The following is a 10,495-nucleotide window of genomic DNA, read 5'->3' on the forward strand; positions in this document are numbered from 1 at the left end:
GGCAAATGGCTCCTGAGCTGATTCCCGGGGCTTAAATCCCCCCGGCCCCGCCCCGCGCAGCCGCGCTGGGGCCGCGCACCTGAGCCGGCCCCGCCCCTCACACCTGAGCCGGCCCCGCCCCTCACACCTGAGCCGGCCCCGCCCCTCACACCTGAGCCGGCCCCGCCCCTCACACCTGAGCCGGCCCCGCCCCTCACACCTGGGCCGGCCCCGCCCCTCACACCTGGGCCGGCCCCGCCCCTCACACCTGGGCCGGCCCCGCCCCGCCCCGCCCGCTCCCGTAAATCCCGGCGGATCCGCGCCCGCTCCGCTTTGTGCGGTGGGTGCTCATCCCGGGATGCGGCGGGGCCGTCGCTCGGAGCGCTGTGCGGAGCCCTGGATCGGGGGCTGCTCCCGGCGCTGCGCGGAGCTCGAGGCGCTGAGGTGGGAACGGGACCCGGGCCAGGGAATTCGGGTCTGGGTCCTGCCGGTGTCTGCTGGGGGTCCCGAGCTGCGAGCCGTGGGGCCGCAGAGCGGACGCGGGATTGCGGCTGGAACAGGGACTGGGCTCACTGCAGGCGGGAAGGAAGAGCCGCTCCGGGACGGGCGCTGGGGCCGCTCCCGGCGCTGCTGCTCCTGCTCGGACCGCGGCCGGCGCGGAGCTGGGGCCCCGCCGGTGCTCCGGGCAGGTCCCGCTGCGGCCGCGGGGAGCCGCGGCTGTGCCGCTGCCGGGCCCGGCAGGAGAGCGGCGCTTTCCCAGAGCAGGCGCTGGATCGCGGCTGGAAGCGGGCGGGGCGCGGGGACCGCCCGTGCCGGCCCCGGGACCCCTCAGCGCCGCCCGCCGCTCCGGGCCGGAGGAGCCGCTCCGGGCCGGGCGCTGGGGCCGAGCCCGGCGCTGCCGCTCCTGCTCCGGCTGTGCCCGGTGCTGGACGGGGCCCCGCTGGGGCTCGGTTCTGCTCGGGCCGCTCATCTGACACCTGCCAGCTGAGACCTGATGCTCTCCTTCCTCCCCCCAGGTTCCCTGTGGCTCGCACTCTCCAATGCAAAAACCTCTGGGTTCAAAAAGCCAGTGGAAACTGTTTAGTCTTTATTTCCAGGTCATCAGATATCCTGCGTGGGAAGGGACACACAAGGAGCACCAAGCTGAGCCCTTATGTGAACGGCTCATCTGGGGACTGAACCCACAGCCTGGGCATTTTCAGCACCCTGCTCCAACCAAGCCCGTGTCAGGTCATGGCAATGTCCTGCCTGGGATGGGAATGCCAAGTGCCAGCAAGGGAATTCCTATGCTAGTATGCCTCCTTCTGTTATGCTAATGCTCCTTTACACACCAGCCCCTGGAACATCCACAGGGCAGAGCTCCACGGCCAGCATCTGACTGTGGAACAACACAGGTGAGCAGTTGTGTGACAGCACAAAACTCTTGCAATAACCCTGATTTTCTGCCCTTTCCAGCATTTCCCTGATGGCTGCAAAGGTGCTTGTGCCATGTCCCTTTCCAGGGAGAAATGAGCAAGACAAGTCCTGAGGGTTCCCTTGGTCCATGGCCAAAGTTCTGGAGAGTGTCGGGGCTGGTCCTGCCTGCAGAGGGGCGTTTCCTGCAGGTGAGTGTTCACAGCCCGAAGTCACGGTGGGGGCTGAGGCCGGGGCTCTTCTCGGGCCCAGAGCTGCACGGAGCCCTCAGGGACTCCTGCTCCCTGCCAGGAATGTTCCTCGGTGTTCCCTCGGTGCGTCCCAGCTGGCCGGGAACGCGGGGCGGGAGGAGGCCGAGCCCCAGGAAGGGAAGCAGCCCCTCTTGTCCTTGGTACCTGCAGGGGAGGAGCTGTGCCTCAGTGTCCTGCCCGTGGCAGGCAGCGTGCCAAACACATCCCAGGGATGGGCACTGGGATACCCGGGCAGCGCCGGGATGGGCACGGATAAAGGGCTGCCCGCGGCTCCTCGGCCAGAGGCTGCTCTGAACAGGCACCTGGAGATGCTGCAGCCCGGACAGAGCCCACTGACATCCCAAAAATAGCCCAAGGAACAGCTGGCATTGCCTGGGAATGTCGGCACGTTGGCTTTGCAGAGGAACTCAGACAGCAATTCCCGTGCCCGCCTCCTGGAGCTCCCACACACCCACCAGGTATGTCCCAGCCACCCCAATCCCTTCCCTTCCAGCCTGGGGACATCCTCCAGCAGCAGCATTAAAGCCAAGGGAATTTCCCTCACAGAAATTCAATCCCAAGCAATGCCCTCGGAGATGTTGTAAAGTAAAAGGTGGGAGTTGGATGAAGTTTGGTTTGGATGAAGTCTGGAGTTTTTCAGGGAGCCAGCTGGAGCTGCAGAACTGCTGGGAAGCTTTCACAGGTGGGTCACAGTGCAGGTGCCCTGAAGGCAGGGATGTGCATCCCTTTCCTCAGGGAAAAGAACTCCCGGAGGCCACTCCCGAGGCCCTGGAACGAGCTCAGCTTCTGCAGGGAGAGATGTCCTCCCCTGGGCACAGGGGCTGCCTCAGCACGGCCGGGAGCGCGTCCGGCCACCGCCTTCTGCTGCTTCCAAACATCACCTGGAGCCCGAGCTCAGGGGGTGGAACCACTGAATTCCAGGGAACTCTGTCAGCTGCCCCCAGGGACATGGGTGGGGCTGGGGGATGAATAAATAGCAAAGGGTTATAAATAGGAAATGCTGTGGAATATCAACCTGTCCTTGTCCTGATCCCACTGAGCTTTCCTGGAACCTCTGCTGGTTCCTGGCACAGCTGGAGTTAAATAGGCAGCTCTGTGTGGGAATATCCATGCTGCATGAGGCACTGTGAGATTATTCCAGCAGGAATTCAGGGCTATAGCTCTAACTCATCTGGACTAGCCAAGCTGAATCCCAAATCTGGGCACCACACAGGGAACAATCTTTGTGCTGCCCTGTCAGCCAAAGCCCTGGCTGGGAAGTTTCAGCAGCCAAATGGATGGAATTATCTAAATGCCAGCATCCCCCAAAGGGACAATCCAATCACCTCCATTTGCTCCCAGAGTGTCCATTCTGTTCCCCACAAATGCCCTGGTGACACCAGGGGGGTTCCTCTGCCCACAGTGCCTTTCTCCTGCCCCTCTCCAGCTCGAGGCCTCTTCTCCCTTCCCTGCTGGCTGCTGCCAAGGAGGAGGACACAGCGAGTCCTGAGTTTACCTCAAAACAGTCCTTCCCTCACTTGGAGATTACCTGAGATTTCTCCCCCCACATTTTCCCTGTCTGTCCCCTTCTGTTTTCCTCACTTTTTGCAAGAAAGCATTCTTTCTCTACTCTGGAGATTAGCACAAGCTTTACTCCCATTATTTTCCCTACTTATCCATTCCCTATTTCCTCATTTCCATCTCAGTATTTTCCTTCTTTACCCTATGGATGATTTCAGTTCCCCCCACCAAGCAATTTCCCTACCTGTCTGTAACTGATCACCTCAGTTTACCCCATGAAGTTCATCCTCTGTGCTACAGATCATCTCAGATTTTACCCCTGAAGTTTTCCATACCTCTCCACCACTGAGTACCTAATTTTAACCTCAAAATATTCATTTTCTACCATGGAGATTCCCTCAAGTTTTATCCCTAGAGTTAACCACCTGTCCACAGCAATTCCCTCAGTTTACCTCAGGATGCTCCTGCTCTCTCCTAGAGATAATCTCACATTTTACCCCCCAATTTTCCCTACCTGCCCAGTACTGATTACCTCCTTTTCACCTCAAAATATCCATTGTTTCCTCTACAGATTACCTCAGATTTTATTACCAAAATGTCCATTTTGTCCCCTCTTTGCCAACTACATTTTAAAACCAAAACTACACAGGTTATGTCTCTTATCCCCAAAATGTTCATTCTGTCCCCTACAAATTATGTCACATTTTTTCCCAAAACCACTTATTGTTCCTACATAATTACCTCAGGGTTTGCCCCCCAAATTCTACCTAATATTAACTATTGATCGCCTCATTTCTACCTCAGTGTGTTCATTCTCTTCCCTACAGATCTTCCCAAGTTTCACCCCCAAAATTTCCTTGCATACCCCCAGTGATTGCCTCAGTTTGTCAGTGTTCACACTCTCCCTTGAGATTACCTCAAGTTTTACCCCCAGAATCTTCCTTAACTGTCTACAACTTATTGCGTTGTTTTTACCCAAAAATATTATTTCTCAACCTTTAGATTATTTCAGGTTTTGCCCCACAAAATTCCCCTACCTGTCCACTATTGATTGCCTCATTTTTCCATTACTTTAAGTAAAGTAAGATTTACTTTCTACCATGGAGCTTTTGTCAAGATTTACCCCCAAAATTTTCCAGGTGTACCTAATTTTTACTTCAAAATGTTCACTCTACAGATTATTCCATGTAGTTTTTACCCAAAAATTTCTCCATCTGCCCACAACCGATTCCCTCATGTTACCTCAGCATGTTCATGCTCTCCTCTAGAGATTAGCTCAGATTTAGCCCCCAGATTTTCCCTACATGCTCAGTACTCATCACCTCATTTTCCCCTCAAAGTGTTCATTCTCTACTCTTGAGATTTTGTCAAGTTTTGCCTCCAAAATTTTCCTTGTGTACTACTGATACCTCATTTTTACTGCAATACATTCATTCTGTCCCTTACAGATTACATTGCGTTTTACTCCCAAAATTTTTCCTTGTGGTACAATATTGATTAGCTCTTTTCTACTCCACAAATCTGCATTCTCTCCCCTAAACATCACCCCAGCTTTTCCCTCAAAAGTGCCACCTTGCTCCCCTTGACATCCCCTCACATTTTCCTGCACAAGCAGTTCTTGTGTCCCCTCTCAACTGCCCCAGGTTTTCAGCTACAAATGTCACCTCTGTCCCCTCTGAGTTATCCCAGGTTTTCCCAGCTAGGAGCTGCAAGGAATTCAGGCAGGGCAAATGACAGCAGGGAACAGCTGTAAATTCAAAGGCAGAAAGAGAACATCTACCAGCAAGGGGGTTTCAGAAAACATTTCTGTAACTAATAATTAATAATTATTAATTCCCCAGTGAGAAGAACATGAACTCACAATCATTAAGGCCTGGCAGTTCCCTGCAGTGAGAGCTCAGCACACATCCAGAGGCAATTCCAGCACCTGAAAGGAAGAAGAAAAAGGTGATTTCTTCCCTTTCAAAGTTATTTCAAGTTCTCAGACCCAAACCAACCTTTACCCTTGATTTTGGCTGGGTGAATCCTGAGCAGTGGGCACAGGTCCTGTCATTCCTGCTGATGGGAGTGATGCTTTCTGGGGAAATCAGCTGATTTCCAAAGTTCACTGCCTGCCCCATGCCTGATCTGCACAGGAGAAAACCTCTTCCATGATGGGATTTTGCTCCATCAAATCCCATCTGCCCAGGCTGCTCCGTGTGGATGTTGCCAGGCTGGGGCAGCACAGGCAGATGCAGCTCTCAGCTCTCTCTGCTCCAAACACAGCTCTGGGCTCCTTTGCAAACTCCTCTGCTGTGAGGTTTCCTCCAGGAGAACTCAAGGAATGGCTCATGGCAGGGTGGAGATTAAGTTATCACAGAGGGAAGTAAAGGATAAATATTCCTGTAAGAGCCTTTGGGATCTGCCGGGCTGAATTGGGAAGGGGACATTCATTCCCTGCAGTGCAAATGCACAACCACCTCCAACAAAAGCAAACACTGTCAGGCGGGGTCTGAAAGCACCACCTGGACAAACCTCATTGTCATTCTTCCTTTCAGGGGCCTTGGCAATCAAACTCTGAAGCTGACAAGCCCAAAAGCTCTGGAGTCTGTCTGCTCTGGAACAAAAGGATACTCCCAGGGATGAGGCACATTCCCAGCAAAGGCTCCCAACGCGGCACAGAGGCACCGCTGGAGCTCGTGTTGGGGCTGGGAAGGGCTGCCAGGAGGACACAGCCCCCAGCTGGGGTGGCAGTGGCAGTGACAGCAGCACATTCCCACAGTCTGATGGCACAACAGAGGGACGAGGGCCAGCAATGGCCACGGGAGCTGCGGGTTTCATTCTGCCCCCTGCGCTGCCACATCCCGGCAGGAAATCTCCAGGGGGGACAGAAACTCCCTGGGTGCACAAAGTGCAGCAGCTGTGACCCTGATCCTGCTGAAACTCAGCGTGTGGGGCCAACCCCCCGAGGTAAACACTGCCCTGCCCTGCCTCAGCCTCGGCCACTGCCCCAGTTCTCAGCTCCCACTGCTCCGGGGCTGCCACCACATTCCTGACGGAGCCAAAGGCCCCTTGGGACAGGGCTCTCTGTGTCCCAGGCCTTGGGGACTGCAGGGACCAGGGCAAGGGCAGCCTGAAACCAGGGCAGGTCCCTCTGGGGACAACTGGGGACTCACCCCACACCACGGGCAGGACCAGGGGCTCTCCAGTGCAGGCCGGAGCATGTTGGGCTTGGCTGCTCAAACACCAAAGCTTTGGGCAGAGATGGGATGAGTTAAGTGGTTTTTCCTGTCCTGAAAGAGAGGAGAAAATGGAAATTAGGTCCACTCTGGAAGTCAAAGGCTCCTGGCTTTCCTGCTTCTCTTCTGATTGCCCACTATGGGGTTCTATCCATAAAAAATGAGAGGTGACACCAAATTAAAGTGCCTCTTTTTTGACATTTATTCCTTATTATTTTCATACATAAGAAAGATGCCCATTTTTTCTTATTGCATTCTTTACCTAATTTTAACAGACCCATTTTCATTCCAGGTCCCACTTGTGAGTTTCTGAATCCTTTGCCACTGGACTTTGGACAAAGGAAGAGAAGGATCTGTTTCACATGGGCACCATCCAACGGGGAACAGCCCCAGTGCCAACCCCAGCCTGGGCTGAGCACGCTGCCTCACTCCCCTCTTCTGGATCCTGGCTCCACTCCAGTCTGAGTTTTCCCCATTTTCCATGCCCAGAGACAGGAAATTGTCCTGGTCAGGGTGTAAGACCTTAAACTGCACATTGATCTGGGGGGCTGTGACTGGGATTCCAGCAGGGAATTCCTGGTGTTACAAATAAAAACCATTCCAGGGCGCAGCACTGACAAGGTTGGGAGCTGCTGCTTCACCACACGGTGTCAGCAACAGAGAGAAAGCACAAAATGTTATCCAAAACCAGGTATAAAATGATTCCTCCTGCTTTTAGTGGGACCAGGGCTGATTCTGCCCTGGAGTGACAAAGAACTTCTCCCTCAGACCCCCAGAGATCCCTCAAAAAGCCAAAGTGCAGCAGGGAAGGGAGGGAGGAAGGAAAGGCACCTCTGCCTCACCTGCTGGGAACAGCACAGGTCCTGCTGCTCCTGGGGACTGGGAATGTGTCCAGAGCCAAAAGCTCCTTCCCAGGCTGGAGGGGCTTTCCTAAAGCACCACCTGTGGGAAACAAAGGGCTATGGAAGACATGGAGTGGGAATGTACAATAATAATAGTATTGGGAAATAGCAACAGCAGCAACAATAATTACAAGGGAGCAGGGAGGATGCTGAGCTTTAAACGAGGTTTGAGTGAGGCAGCTTCTCCTGGGCTCTCTGAAACACAGCTCCAGGTCTGGGATTCCAGGAGCAGGGCAAACTCCCACTGTCCAGTCCCTGGATTTGCCTCCTGCCAGCACTGGGCACCTCGGGCATGCTTGGCTCAAGTGCTCCAGTGCTGCTGCCTCGAGGGATTGGGAAAATGGGCATTAAACCCCTTCCCACAGGGCTGGCTCCGAGCTCTGGCTGGGGAAAGCATTGGGCACCTCTGGCATTTCAATGGAATCAGTTTCCATCATTCTGAAGATACCCTGAATAAACCCAGGGCACATAAATAAACCTTTCTCCATAAAGACAACCCCAGGGAATACACAATCGTTCCTATGCCTGGTCAAACAAACCAGCAGCCAGTTTTTGGGGAGAGACTCCAGACTGTTGTCTCCCTCCCTGGCTGTAGAACACTTGCAGAGGCTTTGGAGTTCATACAAGCTTGTCAGGATTTGGATATTTCATTTAAATTCCATTCATATACTAAGGAATTTTAAGTGTCCTAAAGGCACCTCCACTCACACTTTGATTTTAAGCCCTCTACCACCAATGAATTTGGATGTTCTTTTGTTAGGAACACCCCACCTTCCTTAGGGAACTCCATGTGGGAGATAAAATAAAGGTGCACAAGAGTTTGGAACGCAGCTTCCAAGTCAAGTTCCCTGCTAGGAAATGACTCCAGATCTCTGTTCTCTGTTTAAACACAGCCCGGCCCTTCAGGGCTGCACACTCTGAGCTACACAACTTGTGAGCTGGCAAGCAACAGCAGCTGAGGTCTCATTCCAACTGTACACAAAAACAGGGATTGGGGGCTGCATTTGGATACATGCAGGCAGGTTTGGGTCACCTCAGAAAGTTTCAATCCCTGTTTTTCAGAGAGTCCATCAGGGATAATGACCTTTCCACAAATACCTCCTAAAGCACATGAGAATGTAAGAAAATAGAATCAAACCCTTTGTTCCATTGGCCTCACACCCCAAATTCCAGTGGGACAGACAAGTCCCTCTCCTTGGAAGGCAGCATCTCCTACCTGGACTCGTGCCTTCCCCAGCTTTGGTGGCCGCTGTCTCCATCCTCCCACACCTCCTCATCTTCCTCCTCGGCAGGGTTGGCTTCCTCATCCTGCAGAGCCAGCACAGGGACAGTCACCAGCCTGCTCATCCCCAGCCTGGGCAGCAGGGACGGGCTGGTGGCACCCTCTGGATGTCACCCCTCTGCCTGGCGCCATCCCTGCTCCGCGGCCCGCTCCCGTTCCTGGCTTGGCAGCTCCTTCCAACGGGATGTTCCACCACAAACGTTTGCTCTGCTGCGTTTTGGGACAGCAGAGACTCCCCCGAGGCAGTGGGCAAAGCTCCTGTTCCCACATCCTCTGCCTCCCACAGCCCTGCTGGGGCTGGACAGAGCAAAGGAAACTCCTCAGTTCCTGCTGGAAATTTCCTCCTGTGCCCATAAACCCCGAGAAATCGTGGCTGCTCCATGCCTGGAAGTGTCCAAGGCCAGGCTGGATGGGGCTTGGAGCAGCCTGGGCTGTGGATGGAATGAAATGATCCTTAAGGTCCCTTCCCACTCAGACCATCTGGGGGTTCCATGATCTCTCCACGCATTTATTTTGCACCATTTCCTCTCAAATTTAGACCATTTGCTAAAGCAATAATGTTAAAATGATTTCAGGAGTTAAAAGGGGAGCATCAAACATACAAGAATCATTCCTACACCCATCAAATCATTATTAACTGGAATCCTATTCCCTCATCTCTGTGCTTGTTTTGCTTTCCTGGAAGACCTTATGATCCCAGAGTCTCTCAGAGAGATGTACTGGGATTACTGGAAGGTTTGCTCTGTCAGAGAGCCAAGGAGGTTTACAACACTTGTTCCTCTGTATCTGTACACTTTAACCAGCTTTTCCCCAGAGCGGTGCTGTGGGAGAAGTTTGGAATTACTAGAAATCGATCAGGTTCACTTTTTTTCCTCACTCTTTTCCTACTACTTCAAAATTCTTGGAACTACCCTCAAGCAAACCACTGTGAAAACATCAGTCAGAGGAACATCTTGAAAAGAGAAAACTACATCCACCAGCAGCCAAAACATTCCCATTTCTGTTCTTACCTGGTCTCCAGGTGGTCCTGCCAGAGCTCCACACAGCCACTGCCATTCCATGAGGGTGAGGAGGCAGTTTTGGACGTGTTCTTTGCCGTGCAATGGGACAACAGAGTCCAGAGAGTTTTCGTCGTCCCTTCCAAGCCACCCCGAGAGTCCATGGTCCGAGCGGGCCCGGCCCCATGTGGGGCTCCAGGGACAGCGGGGGGCGCGGGGCTCCGGCTCTCTGGGCTTTATTCTCCGGCGCCCCGAGCCCCGCGGCTGCGGGGAAGGAGGGAGAGGGGCAGGGAGAGACTCGGAGCATGGGGGGAGGAGGTGGGGTAAGTGAAGGAGCAGGATGATGGACAGAGGAGGGGGAAGAGAGGGGAGTGGGGCTGGGAAGTGGGGTAGGGAGAGGGCCGAAAAGAGGGTGGCGGGGTCGGGGATGTGCAGGAGAGCAGGGAGAGCAGGGTGCAGAAGGCTGGCAAAGGGGGAGAGGAAGGGCGGGGTGGGAGGGAGAAAGAAACTGAGATAAGGGGGACACGAAGGAGGAGGATAAGGGGAGGAGAAAGAGGGGGGAGTAAGGAGAGAGGTAAAGGACGTGGGGGGCCGCACCCGGGGCCCGCCGGGGGAGCCCAACCTGGACGCAAACCCCACAAGCTCTGAGGGAGCAAATGGCGCAGGGGGCGATTTCGGGGGATTAAATCACCTCGGCCCCGCCCGGCACACCTGAGCCGGGCCCGGCTCCGCCCGGGACCGCCCCAGAGCCCGGGACCGCCCCAGAGCCCCGGGACCGCCCCAGAGCCCGGGACCGCCCCCGAGCCCGGGACCGCCCCAGAGCCCCGGGACCGACCCCGAGGCCCGGGACCGCCCCAGAGCCCGGGACCGCCCCAGAGCCCGGGACCGCTCCGGAGCTCCGGGACCGCCCCTGAGCCCCGGGACCGACCCCGAGGCCCGGGACCGCCCCTGA

At 55.0% G+C, this 10,495-nt stretch overlaps 1 long non-coding RNA gene across 1 annotated transcript; it reads right to left on the reverse strand.

The window, feature by feature from the left end:
• Positions 1-1,036: 1,036 nt before the first annotated feature.
• On the reverse strand, positions 1,037-9,758 carry LOC137476286 (uncharacterized). The gene is made up of 4 exons (XR_011000307.1): positions 9,556-9,758; positions 7,204-8,571; positions 4,289-6,415; positions 1,037-4,198 (listed from the first exon to the last, which is right to left on the reverse strand). It is a non-coding gene; the product is annotated as an uncharacterized lncRNA (long non-coding RNA).
• Positions 9,759-10,495: the final 737 nt, after the last annotated feature.

Source organism: Anomalospiza imberbis, chromosome 6 (genome assembly GCF_031753505.1).
Source record: "Anomalospiza imberbis isolate Cuckoo-Finch-1a 21T00152 chromosome 6, ASM3175350v1, whole genome shotgun sequence".
Classification (NCBI taxonomy): Eukaryota; Metazoa; Chordata; class Aves; order Passeriformes; family Viduidae; genus Anomalospiza; species Anomalospiza imberbis.